Source organism: Saccopteryx bilineata, chromosome 2 (genome assembly GCF_036850765.1).
Source record: "Saccopteryx bilineata isolate mSacBil1 chromosome 2, mSacBil1_pri_phased_curated, whole genome shotgun sequence".
In the NCBI taxonomy this organism is placed as follows: domain Eukaryota; kingdom Metazoa; phylum Chordata; class Mammalia; order Chiroptera; family Emballonuridae; genus Saccopteryx; species Saccopteryx bilineata.
In genome coordinates this window covers 96,846,434-96,865,923 of record NC_089491.1, presented here as the reverse complement: position 1 = coordinate 96,865,923, position 19,490 = coordinate 96,846,434, and the positions used below count along the sequence as shown (strand labels likewise).

Sequence of the window (19,490 nt, the reverse complement as noted above, 5' to 3'; positions counted from 1 at the left end):
CTGGGTCTCCTCTTCCTCTCCCAGCATGAACCAAACTGACATCTGTTTCAAGAACTAAGGGTATGCTACCAGTTCACCTCATGACTTGTATGGAGCTTGTAGCCACGGTAAGGGAATTATGAATGATGACCTCCTGTTTTCTGGCTTTTATTAAAATGCAACTAGTCTTGACTACAGAGTAGCACAAAGGAATCCTGAAAGGGGTACAGTTCTGATTCTTTGCCTCTTCTTTGGTATTTTTGTTTTATTGTTGACCTGGCTGGCTTTTCTGACCATCTTGCTGTCTACACTGGTGCCCACCCCTCCCAGTGAGGCTTGATCCCAGCCTAGTGGATAGTGTGGCATTTTCGGTGCCCAGTTCATCTGGGGGTGGGTGGGTAGGGGCAGAGGGTGAAGGCAGCACACCCCCTCATACAGTGCGATATCATTTATTTTGGTAATTAACAGATTTCCTTCCATTTAACCTCTGTTTACTTAAATGAAACAAAGTCAGTTCATCTCTATTTTTGCTCTTCATGTATCTGTTCTTTTTACTTTAAAAAGAATGTCAGCAAATGCAAGTGGGCGCCCTTCTCTCCACATATCCAGTAGCAGCACATACTGTGGTTGGTGTGCTACACGTGCTCCCAGAATGCCAGAATATGATGTCACGCAGGTGTTTGTTTTGATGTGAGAAGGAAGTAAGTCCATCAGAGCAAGTTTTTATAGATGTGGATAACGGGTTGAAGCCTCGCCCTCCTCAGAGACCAGGAGCACAGCTCTGAGCTGAGGCAGGAGCCAGCTGGTTGAGCAGGAGGTTAGAACTGCACCCCTTGAAACAGGGCAGTAGCTTCTGGTGTCACTCCCTTGAGGAACATGACAGTGGCTTAAGCTCACCTCCTACCTTAGAGCCTGTTCCAGCCCAGCTCCCGGAGGGAGGGAGGGAGACACACACTTCCCAAGCAGTGGCTGGGTCATACCATTTTGGGTGGAAATGCATCTCAATTAGGACACATGAGTGCTGTCTGCTCCCATGTCCTCAACTAGTCCCAAATCTCTGAAGGATTTTCCTGTTTGTGGACTAGGTACCACATCTTGGGGCTTTGATGTTCTGCATCCCCCACCCCTACTTTTAATTACATGTATTTCTGCTAAAGTCGTCTTTTTCCCATGCTTGCAGGGGCACGAGTAAGTTCTCCGGCTCCTGTGGCTGTTTTTACTTTGTGGTTTCTCTCTTGTAGTATTAGCCATACGTGAAAGGGCCTGACCTGAAGACACAGGGCCCAGGATATCAAACCAAAGCCCGGAAACCCTCTGGCATGACTCGAAGTGGGCCTGGAAACATGCTTCGTAATATGTGTCAGGAAACCCCACCGGCCCTGCCTGAGCTGTCCATAGTGCACCTTCATTTTCGGGTCACCCCTCTGGAACTGCCAGGAGAGCCTCCTGGAACTTGGGGGCCGGCAGGCCTCCCACAGGTACAGGGACTCCCTTCCGGGCCTGAGGGTCTGTCAGTCCTCACAGAGCCCAACAGAAGGCCTATCCTTTCCAAGAGCAGAGTGGGCCTTTATTCTGTGATACAGTTGTCTAGCACTGATTTTATAGGATGTGATCCCTTAGAGTTTCCAGATGTCTTCACTGACTAGGGATGTGTGTAAGCTTGTGTGTCATGGGGATAAGGATTCTTCTGATACTGCGCTGAGGACTAGAACACTGGAGCTCCTTTTAGAATGGTTTAGGGTTCACATGTGACTTCTAGGGAGATTTCACCTGGAAACAGTGCTCTCGGAGGCACACCTGATGTGGTTTGGGGAGGGAGCCAGCAACATCAGCCGACACAGAGCGCCGAGAACAGCCCACTGCTGGGTGCTGTTAATCTCAGAGGCAGTTCTTTCCCTCTGGGCCACAGTTTACACTAGTCAACTGTGTTTGCCTAGTATGTTCACACTTCACATCTCCTTTTGATACCTTTGTTCCCCTTTTTGGTGCCAGTCTGTCACCAACCTGTTGATCCAGGTGCCTCATTCCCTCCAAGTACCCCGTGTGTCTCTCTGTCCTCACCTGTGATCCCTCAGCCCCCACAGGTGATTCCTTCCCTCCCGCAGAGCCCCTCTGTCCAGCCCCCCCCCCCCCCCAGTGTTCTTCCTCCTAGCCTTTTTTCCGTGGGCACTCTGATAGACCAGTACAAATGATGGGCCACACGTGTGCGAGCCTCTCTTTATTGGTCTGTGATTTTTGGGTTTAAGAGATTTACTGAAGGACCAGTTCTATAACTCAAAAATTTCCCCTTTCTTGAAGATGAGATATTAGGTTAATTGTATTACCTATAATTAATAATAAATTTAACCTACTTAATATGCCTTTCACCAAAAAGATTACATAGGAAATTTTTGACACTTAAAAATGTGAAGTTTACGCCTGACCAGGTGGTGGCACAGTGGATAGAGCGTCGGACTGGGATGCGGAAGGACCCAGGTTTGAGACCCGAGGTCGCCAGCTTGAGCGCGGGCTCATCTGGCTTGAGCAAAGAGCTCACCAGCTTGGACCCAAGGTCGCTGGCTCCAGCAGGGGGTTACTTGGTCTGCTGAAGGCCCGCAGTCAAGGCACATGTGAGAAAGCAATCAATGAACAACTAAGAAGTCGCAACGTGCAACGAGAAACTGATGATTGATGCTTCTCATCTCTCTCCATTCCTGTCTGTCCCTGTCTATCTCTGCCTCTGTAAAAAAAAAAAAAAAGAAAAAAAAATGTAAAGTTTACATTGAGTTCTTGGCAAGATTTAGTGAATAACAACACTACATACAGAAATAGTAAAAATCATATTGTGTAGTAAGAAGTACCCAGAATCCCATGTGTGATCAATTCAATTTGATTTACTATAAATAGAAATTTATAATATCAAATTGCATTATTTGCTTAACAAAAATGGAAATTTAAAATTTTTGTATGTGCTGTTCCCATTTTGTTGGGTCATTGCAGGGAAGCCATTGGACACGAGAGCATCACTTTCTAAATGACCTGCTGAGCACATTCCTCGTGCTTTGTCGTCCTCTAGAACTTTGCTTCCAAGTTCTTACATTCATGGTGCTTTGTTCATGGGGTCCATATTTGAAGGGAATGGATTTTTCAGTTATATTTGACATTTTTAAAAAGATTTTATTTATTCATTTTAGAGAAGGGAGAGAGAGAGAGAAGGGAGGAGCAAGAAGCATCAACTCTCATATGTCCCTTGACCGGGCAAGCCCAGGGTTTCGAACTGACGACCTCAGCATTCCAGGTTGATGCTTCATCCACTACGCTATCACAAGCCAAGCCTTTAGTCATATTTGAAACATAATCCTATTCTTTATTTATTTTTTTTGCTCAAAGCCAAGATGTAGGCAGAGATCATTTCAAATTTATTCTTATTATATTTTGGATAATAGCTTGGACAGGTGTCTTTGTAAAGGAGATCCTTGATGAGGGAAATAGGTCCAGGCATCCACTAAAACATTCCCCCTCCCCCATTTCCTCCTTCCTTGCAACATTGGTCAATATGATAGCATAGCATCAGGATGCCAGAGGACAAAACTGGTCAATGCAGATTGAGTTCTCTGACACAGATCATAGATACGAGAGAATTTGAGACACTTACCCTTTGAGAATTCTGAATGGGACAGAAATGGCATGAGGGGTGTGGTTGAAACAGTTTAAAGAGGAGCTAGTCATAAAACTCCACTTGGATATTGGTAATTTTCCCCTTACACCACACCCTGTGGCCTGTGAGGCCTCATTTGGCCTGTCAGTTTTTACATGGGCTAAAGGCATTTGGTAGATGTAAGTATCCTCATGTTTTTAATAGAGAAAGGTTGGAACAGTCCTGGTTTCAGTTATGATCACCTGAGAGTCTTTGATTTGGTATGAGCCACACTGAGATAAGCAGATACTGTTTCAGTGATGTAATATGGACAGCTCGGAGGAGGAGCTTGACAAGTAGTCCTTGCTGTGATTCTTTCTAATGGCTGGGTTAGATTCATTGGAACAGTTCTGGTTTTGTTATGAAACTGGGAGAGAAGTGGGAAGACATCTTACATATGTAGCATTTCATGTAATAATTTGGAAGAAAACCATTTTTAATGATCACACACCAGTTTTCTCTTGAAACTGATCACTAAAAATCTGCCTTTATTATACATTGTGTAATAATGCAGTCAATAACCAGAGCTAACAATTTTATTCAAGTTGGGGACCAATTGGAACATCTTGAAGATCTAAGTGAAGTGTATCTCTTAAGAAATTTCATCTGTACTGGTGATTTGCTGTTTCTTAATGAATCTCTTTGACACCAGGTTCAGATAATAATTTTTGAAGAAGTTGCTGCATGGCATATAGATTGTCAGTAAAAGCAGTCCTCCCCCCATCATTTACTCTCCCAGAGCCACTCCTACCAGTGCTTTCCGATGCTTCCCCTGGAAACTGGACATTACAATAGTGACTCTAGACTCCAAGGAAATGCTCCTATGACATAGGAAGCACTGAGTTTTCTTGAATACAAGTGATGATACGAATATCTGATTTTTAAGTCCCTGGATTTTGCTATCTAGTGGTGGAGATCTTAAGATGTCCTTTGTAAAGATGTACATGTGATCCTCTGTGAGAAAATCATTTTATTTTTTTGACTTTGCAATGCATGAAGATGGAATCTATCTGATAGAGCCCTCTTACTTTTAATCTTTGCCTATGAAAAAAATCTAAGTTTTAAATTTCTAAGTAGCTAATCTTTAAAATGATAAGAATTATGATGGAGGGTGGTTTGTAGGCAGGGGAGGGTCCTTTGCCCCTTATAAAGGTGTTTAATTTTTTTAAAATTTTTATTTTATTTTATTGTGTTTACATAGATTCTAGTGTTGCCCCGGTTGCATCCCTCCTCCCCCGTATTCCCCTCAACATCTCCCTTGCCCTCCTCCCAACAGCTCCCTCCTTCCTTACCATAAGTATCTTAGAAGAAAACACAGGCAGTAAGCTCTCTGACATCTCTTGCAGCAATATATTTGCTGATTATCTCCATGGGCAAGTGAAATAAAAGACAGGATAAAGAAATGGGACTATATCAAACTAAAAAGCTTTTGTACAGCTAAAGACAATATGAACAAAATAAAAAGGCAAATCACCAATGGGAGAACATATTCGACAATATGTCTGATAAGGGGTTAATAACCAGAATTTATAAAGAACTTGTAAAACTCAACACCAGGAAGACAAACAATCCAATCAAAAAATGGACAAAAGAAATGAATAGACACTTCTCCAAAGAGGACATACAGATAGCCAATAGACATATGAAAAAATGCTGGACATCACTAATCATTAGAGAAATGCAAATTAAAACCACAATGAGGCCTGACCTGTGATGGCACAGTGGGATAAAGCGTCAACCTGGAACACTGAGGTCGCCGGTTCGAAACCTTGGGCTTGCCTGGTCAAGGCACATATGGGAGTTGATGCTTCCTGCTCCTCCCCCTTCTCTCTCTCTCTGTCTCTCTCTCTGTCTCTCTCTAAAAAAAAAATCAATAAATAAAATACTTAAAAAACAACAAAACACAATGAGATATCATCTCACACCAGTCAGAATGGCACTCATCAACAAAACAACACAGAATAATAAGTGCTGGCGAGGATGTGGAGAAAAGGGAACCCTCCTGCACTGCTGGTGGGAATGCAGACTGTGCAGCCACTGTGGAAAACAGTATGGAGATTCCTCAAAAAAATTTAATCTTTTTAAAAAGAAAAGTCCTTATTCCCTAATTCTCTTTTAAAAATATTGGCCAAAAACCAAAATATATATTTACTTGCTTTTAAAAAGCAAAAATGTGGTACTGCATTAATTTCAGCAGATGTCAGAATAGTGGGTAGTGTTTTTTTTGTTTTTAACTTGGGGAGGACACTGTAGTCTGCTCTGGGAGTCACAGGGGTGGCCTGAGGAGAGGCAGAGGGGAGCCCCAAGTCTAACCTCAAAGTCAGCCTGGGGACTGTGAGTCTCAGAGCCCTGTGATGTATTCTTCAGCCTGACCACGGCTCCTTTCGCAGCCAGTGCCCTGAGTGTTGTCTCTGGCCCATCCAGCTGTAATGGGATCAGATGCTAAATGCAGTTTGGTAGGATGTGCATTCCGAACATGCCACTTGCAGAAAGTGGTGACATCTATTAGATTTTCATTAGAGCAGATAGGCTAATGCTTAGTGGGAATACCCTAGATATGTGGGGTGCCTTCAGCCCAAGAATGGGTGGAGCCTGCAGAGACCCCATAGAGGCTTTTAAAGTTTTTTTTCACCGAGAACATCTCTCAGAGCATTGTTGGTAGTTGGGTTGTGATTAACCATTTGAAGAAGTTCCTGGAATAATATTTCTTTTTACTCAACTTTTAGCCTTTGTTGTGACTTAAATAAAAAAGGACTTTCCTTTATGAATCTAACCACTTTATCTTATGAACTCTTTCTGCAGTCATTCTCTGTTTCCTTTAACCAGAAAGCTGGTTAGAGTTCATTGCTAGGAAACAATAAGTTGATCAGATAACGATCAAAAGTATTTTTCATCCTTGGCACCCAAAAATCAGTGTCCAAAGTATTGCCACATTTGGTTATAAAAGATGTGCTGAATTTTATTATTTGAGATTACGGATAAAAAGTGTAGCATGGCCCTGGCCGGTTGGCTCAGTGGTGGAGCGTCGGCCTGGCAGGCAGGAGTCCTGGGTTCGATTTCCGGCCAGGGCACACAGGAGAGGCGTCCATCTGCTTCACCCCTCCCCCTCTCCTTCCTCTCTGTCTCTCTCTTCCCCTCCCACAGCCAAGGCTCCACTGGAGCAAGGTTGGCCTGGGCGCTGAGGATGGCTCTGTGGCCTCTGCCTCAGGCGCTGGAATGGCTCTGGATGCAACTGAGCGATGCCCCCTGGTGGGCATGCTGGGTGGATCTCGGTCGGGCGCGTGCGGGAGTCTGTCTGACTGTCTCCCCTTTTCCAGCTAAGGAAAAATGCAAAAAAAAAAAAAAAAAAAGTGTAGCGTGCTGGACATCACAGCTCAATGAATTCAGGTGTTTTCCTTGAAGTTTAACTTGCATTTTCCCCTGGAATATTCACATTTCTCCTCCACTCCTAACTTTGTAGAGTAAATAAGATAGAATATTTGCTTGGGGCAATCTAGGAGATTGCTAAAGGACTGCAGAGAGGATTTTTGGAGTAGTGAACTGCTCCCATTCCTAGGTCTGGCTTCACTTTCTGATTGACAGTGATCCTGACCAGCTTTCAGACCGAGCCCCAGTTACAAACTGTGATGAGGAATGTGATGAGGTGGTGGGGAATTGTGGCCCCTCAGACACATGACCCTGTTTACATGAAAGTTGCTCAGTGTAGGAAATGGGTTTAGTGTGGGAAACCTTCCCTCTATCCATCCGTCCATCCTTTTATCTGTGCTTCTTGTAAAGCAAGTTCTTAACCTGTCTTGACATAGGGCAAGGTACAAGTTACCTGAAGAGGCAAGTGCATTAAAGCAGGGTAAAGATAAACACTGATTTCTCTTCAGTGCGACAGCAGATTCCCTGGAAGCTAGATACCATCAACCTTGAATGACTGGGTAGATAGGAATGAACCCAGCCCAGAGTGTACTTGGGAAACATTGTTTCAGCAGCTGCCATCACCAGGCATTAGGCTGTGAATTCTTCTTCTTTTTTTCCTTTATTTTCTTTTTATTTTTAAATTAAGTGAGAGGCCGGGAGGCAGAGATACAGACTCCCTTATGTACCCAACTGGGATTCACCTGGCAGGCCCCCTGCCAGGCTATGCTCTGCCCATCTGGGTGCCACTGCTCTGTTGTTTGGCAACAGAGCTATTTTAGCATCTGAGGCAAGGCCATGGAGCCATCTTCAGTGCCCCGGGCCAACTTGCTCAAACCATTCGAACCATGGCTGCAGGAGGAAAAGAGAGAGAAAGGGAAGGGGAGGGGTGGAGAAGCAGATGGTCGTTTCTCCTGTGTGCCCTGACTGGGAATTGAACCTGGGACTTCCACACACCAATGCCAGGCTGATGCTCTACTGCTGAGCCAACCATCCAGGGCCTATGCTGTGAATTCTTCTGTGCTTTGGTTTCTAGGAAACTTGTGCAAATTTTAAATCTGAATAAACACGTACACATACTTCTCTACTCCCCACCCCCCAAAATAACTGGATAAAATGATTGAAAGCCTAATGACATTAATCTCTGTTTGCTCTAACTCTGGGTAACCATAGCAGACAAATTCTGGCCCCTACCTGGTTATTTAGCAATTTTGGGGGTTAAACCTGGCCAATGAAGACAAAGCAGCTGTGAATAATTCCTTTTGTTACAAAATGGTTAATGTTTCTATAAGCAAGCAAAGTGTGGATACTCTGCCTCCAAGATCCCCAGCCGCAAGAGAAAGGATCTCCTCATGGGAATGGTTTTTATTATTTAGGGAGATTCCTTTTCTTGTACTTTTTATTAGTCCTACACTACAATTCTAAAAAGCTGTAGATCTTGTTGTCGCCAGTAGCAAGCTCTGTTCATGAAGGAATACTAGATGGTGTCCTAAATGTTGACTTTTTCCCCTCACCTAGTCATTGCTTCTGGGTGGACAGGTGCTTATCAGTGCCTCCCTTGCCACCACCAGGAGGGAGGTCATAGGAGCTACCCCAGAGTTGGGGTAGCTTAATACTACTATTAGAGATTTGGACTTGAAGATAACCTGTGATGAATTTATTGATCAGGCAGGTTTCATAGGGTTGCCAGTAAATTTGGCAGTCTAAGTGCCCTTGTTAGACCAAGCACTGTTTAGATTCATGTGGGGAACTAACCAGCTCTAGTTTGAAAGAAGGGTTATTGAGGACCTGTGGTGTGGGTACTGGATTGGGGACCTGAGATGCAACACCTGTAGGTGTGCGTTCAGTGCCTTTTAATACTTAATAGTGATGGCAGGTAGGGTGGGAGGGGACCATCCAGGCTACTCTACATGCTTTTGATATCTGTATCCTGAGTAATGTGGGTCTGTTGAGACAGGTTCAAATAAAAGTAATATTGTAGGGACAAAAAATAAGACTTACGAGAAAAGGTTTAAAAGATTCAATCCATCCCACCTAGTAACAGCAATGCTCAGGGCTCCAGGGATGAGCTGGCACCAGGCTTCTGAAGTCTGTTTAAAGTCTTCCCAGCTTTAAACTCTCCTGTGATGAGGCAGCCAGAGATTGTTCCATCCTTACATTTATTTATTTCTGTACCCAAAGGGGGTGACTGCAAGTTACTCTCCATCTCCATAGCACAACAATTAAGTTACTTAAATTGCATTGGCAGGTTTAAGAATAATATTTTTACAAGTATTATTTCAATAATAAATATACTGTTCTATTAATAGAAACAGATGATACACTGATTTTTACATGGCGGTCTTGAATGTTATTTATTTGTAGCTTCGCCAAAATCTGGATCACAATTTTAAGTAAGTCCTATCCTACCAGCTGAACACGGCATTTTACTTTAAGTAATACTTCTCACAAAAGCTTTAGGTCAAGCTGTACAAACAGAAATAAACTTAGGGGTTTGCTTTTTGTTTATCTCTGCTGTGGCATCATGTTTGTTTATTCAGTCATTCATTTTCCATGTTTTAATTTTGAAAAATCATTAAAATAGCCACTTGCATTATTTACATCAAGAACAAGGGATTTGTGATGGCAGACTAAATAGGTCGCTGACATGACTTTATTCCTCAGAGTTTGTGAAAACAGTTTTGGGAATGTTAAGTTTTTGTAGTCACTGCATGGTTGATCTATTTTCTTTTTCCACAGAATTAAAGTGTGTTAAAGATGCTATTTTGATTGTGGGAATATAATAGCATTAGGAGCATGTAAGAGAGACCGGAAGAGGGGAGTACGGGCCTTGTTAGCCCTGCATCATACCGAGCAGCAGGATCACCACCTGGTTTGTTCTCAGTCGCAGAGGATCTCAGCAGGGGAGAGAGGTGCATGGGCAGGTGACTTTGAGGCCACAGCTTCTTCACCAGGGGCTTGCACCTACATTGATAGCAACAATTACCCGTACAAAATCAAAACAGCCATTACTTCCCTGTCCTTTGTAAAATGTAATGCCCAGACAGTCTAGTCTGCATTTTATTTCCCCGTTTTAGAAGTGTATTACTTCCAGGAGTGATTTTTGAGAACTTTGAGAACTAGAGATCAAGGAGGGCTATATATATATCATGGTGTTGCAATTTTGCTAATTAAACATGGGATCAAACACAAAGCCAGGTTTAGCTTTCAGCCTTTGGCCATTGTAAAGCCACACGATAAGGACCTTTTTCTAGAGGAAAAAATGTGGAGACCTGGGCCCAGGTGTGTTTCATCTTGGGCTGCTTCAGTCTGCTTGAGGCTCCACGTTTTTCAGCTCTTTCCCAGAACCTGTCTCCATCCCTGAGATTAAAGGGAGAGCAGGAAAATCGGTCTTCTTTTTCCTTCGCTCCTTCACATGTTTCTGATGAGGTGCTCTAAAAGACACTGGTGATGAACGCTTCCTACTCCCTCCTGGCTGCATGTTCGTGGAGGTGGGGGCCACGTACGGCAGGACCACCCCCACCTCAGTGTCCCTCTCTCGCAGTGGTTCAGGGTCTGCATTTTCAGTGATCCCAGCCTTTTTGCATGTTTTTACATGTTGGTTCAGCTCCGCAGTCAGTAATGAGAACCAATGATATAAAAAACACTGAGAAATGATTAAAAAAAATTGTTTATGTAATGTAAAACATGGTAAAGAATGCACGTCATTCCTTAATGAAGAGTTTACCTGGAAAGATAAGGCTGGTTAATTGTTTCCCTTTGGAAAATAAAACAGTGTGAACTTTGGAAAACATCATAGTCAGGCAGATCGTTAAAAAAAGAAAAAAAACGAATACACTGTGAAAAAAGAAAGTAATAGTAATGGCAATGACCTCGTGGCCATGTGGGTTGCTCCAGCCTCTTATTCATTCCTTTTACTACTTAGGCATTTTGTGAGGCTTCTCAAACCAAATGCCCTGTGCCATTCAGACAATTAGCCAAATTTATGTGAATAAAACATTTTGGGGAAAAGGCAGACCCCCTGTTAGCAGCCCTTTGGGTTACCCAGGGTAACATGTCCTCTGAATAGTGTAGGAAATAGCCTCATGAAAAGACTGATTTGTGCTAGAAAAATAGAAAATAAGGAAAACTACTTAGAAATAAGGTTGTCTTTTAAATCAATTATGCAGAATGTAATATCTGACTTGGCTAGATTGTAATTGCAGGGCTGTGTGTGCAAACCATGTGGTGTGTGTGTGTGTGTGTGTGTGTGTATGAGAAAGAGAAATTGTGTTTGGGGGAAGGGAGCGTAAAACCTACAATAAATGAGGCTGTGATCTCACCATATGTGTTGAATTGAACACAACTCTTCTGCATTTAATGAAGACTTTAGCCTTTAGGGGTAAATAAAACATCACTAAACGAGGATGACCTGAATACTTTTTCCTGGATGTAATAATTAAAGCCATGAAGAGGTGGTGGGGTTATGTTACTTATTAACTTGAATCAGCTCTTAGATTTGATCAAGACGTAGTTACCCATGGCGTTTGTTTCATGCTTGTCCTTTGTTTCATTGACATGCTCTTCCCTGGCCTTTGTGGCACTATGAAAGCAGCCAAGCAGTTAGGAAGCAGACCCCAAAGGACTGTAGACCTCCTGTCCAGCTTTCTTCTCATCCCTTTCCTCCCCCTTCAACAACAAACTTTCAACCACTAGAATTGAGTGTGGGATCCCCTATAAAGCTATGTACTTGGCAAGAGATGAGCAGAGGGACCTGGAAGTTATCTTTCCCTCTTAGAAGTTATTTGATAAGAGTTCAGGTGTAGCTGAGAGCTCTTAAAAGGTGTCTTTATTTTACTCACAAGTTGAGCCAAATGTTAAGAAGCACTGAAGTTGATTTATAAGAAAGCTTGGGACCCAGATGTATTAGTTTCCTATTGCTGCCGTAACAGATTTACCACAAATCCAGTGACTTAAAACAACACAGATTTATTATCTTGCAGTGTCTGGAGGTCAGATGTCCACAGTCTCACTGGGCTAAAGTCAAGGTGTAGACAGGCCTTTGTTCCTTTCTGGAGTCTCTAGGGGAGAATCCGTTTCCTTGCCGCCTTCAGCTTTCAGAGGTCCCTGCCTTCCTTGCCCCTTCCTCCATCTTCAAAGCCAGCAAAGTCAGGCTGACTCCTTCTCAAGCAGCTGTCTCTCTGGTTCTCCCTTCCCTGCCTGCCTTCTGCACTTACAAGGACCTTGTGATTGCTTTGGGCTCATGGGATAATCCAGGATCACAGCCCCCATCTCCAGGCCAGCTGATTAACGACCTTAACTCCCCTGTGTCGTGTAACCTCGCATATTCACAGGTTCCCGTGACTAGGACATGGCTTTTGCCATGCTTACCACACCAGAGAATGTTGATCATGTAGAGGGTAGTGAATTGGGGAGCTCATAGGGTAACATAGTAGACAGATACAGGGTGTGCTAGTAGAAGTGTGTTTTTATTGCTTCTTACAGTGTGTTATAAGTACTATCAGGAAAAATACATATATATGGATATGTGCTATTACTGTTGAAAAAGTCATATTTTTAGCTTAAATAGGGTTTCCATTTTACCATGATATCTTATGTCAGCTACTGAATATAAAGAGAAATTTTAAGTGTGATATACAAATAATTTATAGTGTTAGTTTGGGGGAAATTAGCATTTCTCTATTTAAAAGTATGATCCAGTTATAGTTTTGTTGACTTAAAAAATGTTTGAATTAATCATGTTTCATCTTCTGAATTTTTTGTGTTATAATTTGCTTTTTATTAACACAGCTTCACAGAGGAACCGCTAATAAAAATGATAATCTATTTTTAACATGGCAAACATCCCTTTTGGTGCTCATATCTGTATAATTTTTACATAGTTTTCACCACTGTGTACATGTTCTTGTGTGCTGAGTGGCTTGACTTTTCTGTGACTCTTTCCCCAGTCACCTCATTTAAGATTGTGGGTAGTGTGTGCCCCATTATGCATGGCAGAACCCACTGCGGTGACAGATGTGTGACGCTGTCTAGGAGAAAAGCACCACCTACATTTGCATAAAGCAGAGCTGCAGTGGTTAAGCTGTCAACAGCTTCCTAGTAGAAAATGTCTCTGAAATAGATATGACATTTACCTGTAATGGCTTTCTCTGCCTGGGAAATTAATGGTGTAAAGCTTTAAGAAAAACTTGGTCTTCGAATTTTCTCTTTTAAAGTTGGCTCTATTTTGACAAATTTTTATCATTTAGTTGCTAAAAAATCAGTGCAAAGGGCGTAAGATTGAAACTAAGTTCCTGTTACATTAATTCAAAATTGCCTCTGCTGGGTACTTGGAGGTAGGGAGATTTTTAAAAGGAATCCCAGGCCTGCAGGGAGCTCAGAAATTCGAGAATATGCACAGTTAGTTAGTAGCATGCTAATAATTCTGTTATTATTAGAACTGTCTACATAGGAATGAGTGAGGGAATAAAACCCAGAAGGCAAAAATGGTTTCTAGAAGGGTTCTCTAAAAAGGTATCTCTTGAAAAATGGTGGAAGGGTGGGGTTGCAGGGGGTGCATTTCAGGCAGAGGGACTGGTATTAGCAATTCACATCAGTTGGCAGGAAAAGTTGGGTTGACCATTGAAAAGAGGATTGAAAACTGGAAATGAGCATATTGAGCCATACACATTGAGGCAAGACACGTCAAGATTCGGTCAGAGGACAGGGATCAGAGCTGTGCTTTAATGAAATTCGTTTGGCCTGAGGGTGGTGGACAGAGTGGGTTTATAATCCTGGGCCTTGAAGAATGCAGACCTGGAGAGGACCTGCACCAAAGGGGGGCGCTGGAAATCAGGGAGTAAGGAGAAGGAAGAGCTTCTTTGGCACCTGGTTTGCATTTGGTGGGTAGTTGGGTAGGATCTCCGGGTTGCATTCTTCGCTCTTAGTGTGCACATTAGTCTTTAAGGAGGGCGGGCCATTGTAAATTCACTTCCAGGAACCCAGCGGGGTCTGTTCAGACAAAAGGAGCGCCAGTGGTGTTTCCTGACACCCATGAGAGTTGGGTCCAATTTTTCCCGCTGAGAGAATGGAAGTCGCAGAGTTTGTGCCAAGGTCACCAACTAGATGAGTAGCCCGGCGGGATTAGCCAGGGTTCTAGGTGACTCCAGATGAAGGCGCCCTAGCTAGTACTTGCTGTTTGTGTTTGGAGGCGAGGATGTCTGGTCTCACCAAGGCGGTGTTGCGCAGGCTGCGCAGGGTGCGAGGAGTGGGCCTTAGCTGCCTAGACAACGGGGAGGACGCGGGGCGGGACCCAGGCTCCGCCCCTTTGGTTCTCCACTTTCAGCCCCGCGTCCCCGCCCACCTTCCTACCTCCAGCCCCTGACCTCGCTGCCAGGTTGGCGGATGCTTGGACTGCAAGGCTGCCTCGGACCCTGGTGCGACAAAGGACTTTAGCCAGGGCCTCCTAGAGGCTGGCTTCAGTGAGGTTCCAGGGTGTGGAGGACCGACCACGGCCTGTGGGGCCTCAGGGCTGACATGACTTGCTTGGTTAAAACTTTCTTGTATTAGGTTACTCCCGACTTGGACAGACAGGAGATTCCCTAAATCCCTCGCGTCCCCATTCTTTCGTGAGGGGACCCACAACGCCTTCCTGGTGGACGCTGGTGGCTTTGTGCTTCGGGTGACAAGGGCTTGTTTTCCTAATGTCGAGGGTTCCCGAACACCCATCCAGGACCTCGGCCTCGAAACCGGAGAGAAGTGCTGGCGTCAAAGATTGCCGCACAACAGCTGTAGCTCCACTAAGAGCTAGGTACTTTATTTTTTCCTTCTTTTGTTTTTTAATACATATTTCTAATTTGGGTCATTCTTGCTTTCAAAGTAAAACGTGCTCCGGGGACAGCTGTCAGTGTAGCCCTCCCCATCATTAAACTTAAGTGACATGTAGATTTAGAGCAGCATCGCCCAGCGAGCCCTGCAAAATTGATAGTGTCGTTTGGAGACTTGACTTAGAAAAGCCTTGGAAAGGTGTCATCGCCCCTGCTTTAAGAGTTGAATGCGCAGGAGACTCCAACCCAGCTCCAGAGGACCGTGCTCTGCTTAGAAAAAAGCCGGGAAATGTTTCTTCGATACAGCTTCTTTCAAAAATAATGATCATTTTATGTGCAGTGCCCCTGATTTGACTTCCAAAAGGGGAAATGGCCATTATAAAAATAGCGTGAACAAATACTATATAGAATTGGGATCAATGAGAGATGATGTCGGAGATGTTGGTGACAATTTTTTATCTTAAGTGGAGATAGTCTCAGGATAGTATGTGGTTTTATCTTAATTCTCATTCTCTACCTTTCGATTTTAAAGCAGAATTGCAGTTTTGACTAACAGCTTAATGGCTTTTTACTTTTAAAAGTAAATATGCTAAAATAAGCTTGTGTTAGCGATAAGACTGATAACACGACCGGTGCTCCAGGCTGTTAGCTGTTTACTTTTACAAGAACATTTTGGTACATTTTGTAAAATTTCTTTTATTTTTGTTTCTCTCTCATTGCAGAATATTTATTATATTTATTATAATGTTTATTATCTGAAGGTAGATATCATGAATTTTTCAAACTGAAGAATTTTTTAAAGAATTATATCGAATGATTTTCATGTTCTTATATATTTGAAAACATGCATTAAGCGTATAAATGTTAAGGGAATTGTCCTGTCTTGTACATAGAGATTGACTTAGCTAAGACTTCAAAGCCATTTAAAAGTTTTGATTTTAAGTCTGGGGAATTTTGGAATAATACCTTTCTTGGGGAACATTATAGTTTCTTTGAGGAGCTTTCTCCCTGTGTTCTCACTTATCTTGTTTATTTCGTCTTTCAAAACAAGTATTTGGGAATCCTTTCATAGTTTTACTTCCCACGTTTTCTTAATTTAAGCATTTTAAGAATGCTATTTTATTTTCAGGGCATTAAAGTTAAGCAAGATAGACATATTAGCATTTGGAAATGTTTACATTTGATTTTGTTTCTTTCTGCTTGTTTTAACTTGAAATTAGTTGATTTTCATGTTAAAAAAGATTAGCTTTTAAAATGGTTACTACAGAGAAACTAAATTGTGTTCAAATATTTGTCCTTTAATATTTAGAGAGGCAACTTTAGCTGCTAAGCAAAAATAGCATTTTCTGATAAAACAAGGCACTAAATTAGTTTCTATAATTTGAACAGTTAAGATTCCTTTCTTTTAAAAATGAAAAACTTTTAGAGCATATCCTAGTAAAAGTGGGACTGAAAACTGCTGTTCTGAAATTTTGAAAAAGGTAAAATGTGTTTTTGAAAAAATAGTGAAAAGGGAAGATATATGAATCATACAGCCTATTTTATGCAGCATTTTTGTAGTTTTTAAATTACTTTTCTATTCCATTTCATAGTTAATTGCCTATTTTTTTAATCTTTCACATAAACTAAGTTGATCAGTAATTCTTTTAAAATGGATCCAGTTGCTTTTTAAAGATCAAACCAACACTAGAAAATAAAGTATAAAAAGGCTTTTTTTTTTTTGGTGTTTTGTTGGCTTTACATATTTATAGTTATAATTTTACTCATCCTGAAAATTGCACTCTACATTTAAAACTCAAAGAATTTAATACTCAGAACTGTGAGTGGACTATTATATTTTTCTAAGGGAAACAGGACTGATTACTTCTCTTCCTGAGGATTCTTACTTTTTCCCATTAAATAAATTTCTGCATAATCTTTGAAATAGTACTGTAGTTGATAGTTGCAGTTTCTGATTTTGTTGTTGGAATCTGGTGACCTTTATTTACTGAGATTGCTTTGAGATTGGAAACAAGTCTAGCCTCGGGTGTGCTGTTGGAATGTTCTGGTTGTTTTTCTGGTGAAGATGGGAGTCATTAGTCATTGAAGCTGCCCTTGAACCCAGGAAACTGAATCCTGATGTTTGTTATGTTTCCCTTGGGACCTGCAAGTAGCCATTCAACTGATAGTGTGAACGGTAGCAACCTGCACCAGTACTACTTAAGAATTATACAGATTGTTTACTAGAAAGACAGTAAAAGGTAGTTTCCTGGGTAGTTTTCCTTTTATTCACAAAGTCTATATATAAACTGTAAGAAGATAGCTCTCCCACATTTCTGTACATCTTGCTTATTTCCACCAGGTGATCCAGGAACTTTGTTCTGCAAGAGGAACCCCATTTCCAAGTTTAATATTCTTTCTTTTTATTTTTTAAACAATGATTTTTCTTGGTTAATTGTAGCCAGCATGGTCTGGCGGTGTGTGTGTGTGTGTGTGTGTGTGTGTGTGTGTGTGTGTGTGGTTTTTTGCACAGAAATCCCTAATATCTTGTGAAATGGCATGTACCCTAGAGGTTAAACTTTTTAAAAAATTTCTAGTACGATGTGCAGTGAGAGAGTCTTCACATTTTGTAAATTAGAGGAAAAATTGCTAGAGGTATGATTGTCTTTGTTCTCAAAGCCATTTGAATTGCAGGCTGTGTTGGGACTGGTTCTTACATTGTTCAACTGCTGAGACGAAAACTTCTAATTAAAGTAATCGCTGGGCGGGAGCGACTGGCGGGGCGGGGTGGGGGCCAAGGGTGTGGCTGGGAAGGGGCGCTGCGCTGTGGGAAAGCGCCCCGCCTAGCCATGCGGGCGGGGCGCGGCGCACAGTGGCCTCTGTGCGGATTGGCCCAGCGGCTGGCGGAGGTGGGGCACAGGCTGCTGCGGGCCTGAGCAGCCTGCGACCCGGGACGCTCCCGGGAATTCGGAGCTCTGGTCCGCGCCCCGGCGGGAGCCTCAGTAAGTAAGGCGGTTTCCTCCTGCGGGTCGGGCCTGCCCGCCGCAGCCGGCCTAACAGCTGCGGAGGCTCGGGCCACCAGCTGGTGTTACTTAAGAGACGAGGGTGGTTTCTTCTCCGTCTACCAGGATCCCTTCTCCATTTCCTCCTCTTAGCCTTGGCCCTTCCACCACCTGCCCTTTGTGGGAGAAGAGCCAGGTTTGGTTCCCGAGCTCGAGCTCGTCCTGCTCCATTACGCTGCCCGCAGTTGCGCACAGCCAGCTGCCCCGACTGCGGCCCCGGCGCTCCCGCTGTGATGGGGGGAGTGCTTGGTAGAATAGGAGTTCGAGTTGCCTCTAACAATGCCCGAAAACCTATGTAAAGAAAACTATGCTTCTGACGGGTCGTTGCCTTTGTTTTCATGCTTTTGTACTTGTTAAGTGGGTGTCGGAATTATAGTTTTTTGCGTTGTGTTTACCAAACCTTCAAGGAAAAGGACCAGGCAAACAAGTACGTGCTTTAATGCGCTCAAAAAAGTTCCTTTTAAAGGACAAACGCGACAGGGAAAGAGTAACAAACAGGACTGTGTTTGGCCGGAGCCTTCCTTAGGAATGTTCTGCAGGTTAACTTGATTGGCTGGAGAGCAGTTCTCTCTCCTCTTCTGTCAAGAGGTGTGTGCTCACCTGGAGGGTGTCTGGTCTCTGGTCTCAGTTCCTGGCAGACATTCTTAGATGGAAACGTGGACCTGATGCTGGACAGCTAACCACAGACAATTAAGGAAGCTTCATATTAAACTTTGAGAAGTCTGTGTGGCTTGCCCCAGAGGGAGCAGCCTGTTCATTTTTTATTTCTGCCTCAACTATGTATTATCTGTCAAGGTCTGAAGTGGGACCCTGCACTGTGAAATCCGCAGAACAGTGGTTCTCAGCCTGTGTGGTTGGGATTAGTAATTTTAAAGATCTGAGTGTCCGCCTTTCCTTTTGTAGGGACCTGTGATTGCTGGTTATTCAGGGTAATTTGTTTAAAATAAATAAAGCTTCGTTTTGTGATAGCATGTGTAGATTATATGTAATTGGTATGCTGTAACTTGGATATGTTAAAAGCAAAGTAGCAGAAATCGTTAAGATGTGAAGAGTTAAACATCATTTCAAAAAAGGGTCTTTAGTTTTAATATATAAGAAAAATTTCTTTAAAAAACCTAAATAAAGAAAAACTATGTTTCATTGCTCTCTCTTTTTTAAAGATCAATTCCAAGTTAATGTATACAGATAAATTAAGCTGGAATGTTGAGGGGAGGGAAGTTTGGTTTTCCATAGAATGCTTATTTTCTATTTATGTTTAATAAGGAGTCAGAAAACTTAGAAATTCAGACACCTTCCTGTAGTTTCCAAATGTTCTGTGCTGTTAAAACATATACCAATAAAACTGAATTTTCCTTACATGAGCATTTACACATACATAAAGGCAGATATAAAATAATAAGAATGCTAAAACTTAACTACATTTTTATGAAGTTTCTTTATGGAGTACATTAGGAATAACTAAATAAAACTCCAAGCATTGGGATTTTAGATTGCTCTACTACAAAGCACATCTTAGGTATTGGTAGGTCTCAGACCTACTGGAATTTTAGATCCATGATTAGCTATTTTTAAGATTTTTTTTAG

At 42.5% G+C, this 19,490-nt stretch overlaps 1 protein-coding gene across 9 annotated transcripts in view; it reads left to right on the top strand.

Annotated features, from left to right (window-relative positions):
- AOPEP (aminopeptidase O (putative)) overlaps positions 1–19,490 on the top strand; it is a 404,538-nt gene that overhangs the window by 345,017 nt on the left and 40,031 nt on the right. Inside the window, exons 14-15 of one of the 9 annotated variants that reach the window (XR_010729103.1) lie at positions 25–107; positions 1,221–1,282. The exons of 7 other annotated variants lie outside the window; for them this stretch is intronic. The gene's annotated coding sequence lies outside the window, so the exon portion shown is untranslated. Of the gene's footprint in view, positions 1–24; positions 108–1,220; positions 1,283–19,490 lie in introns of those variants that run through there. One more of the 9 variants, XR_010729104.1, reaches the window with a different exon arrangement.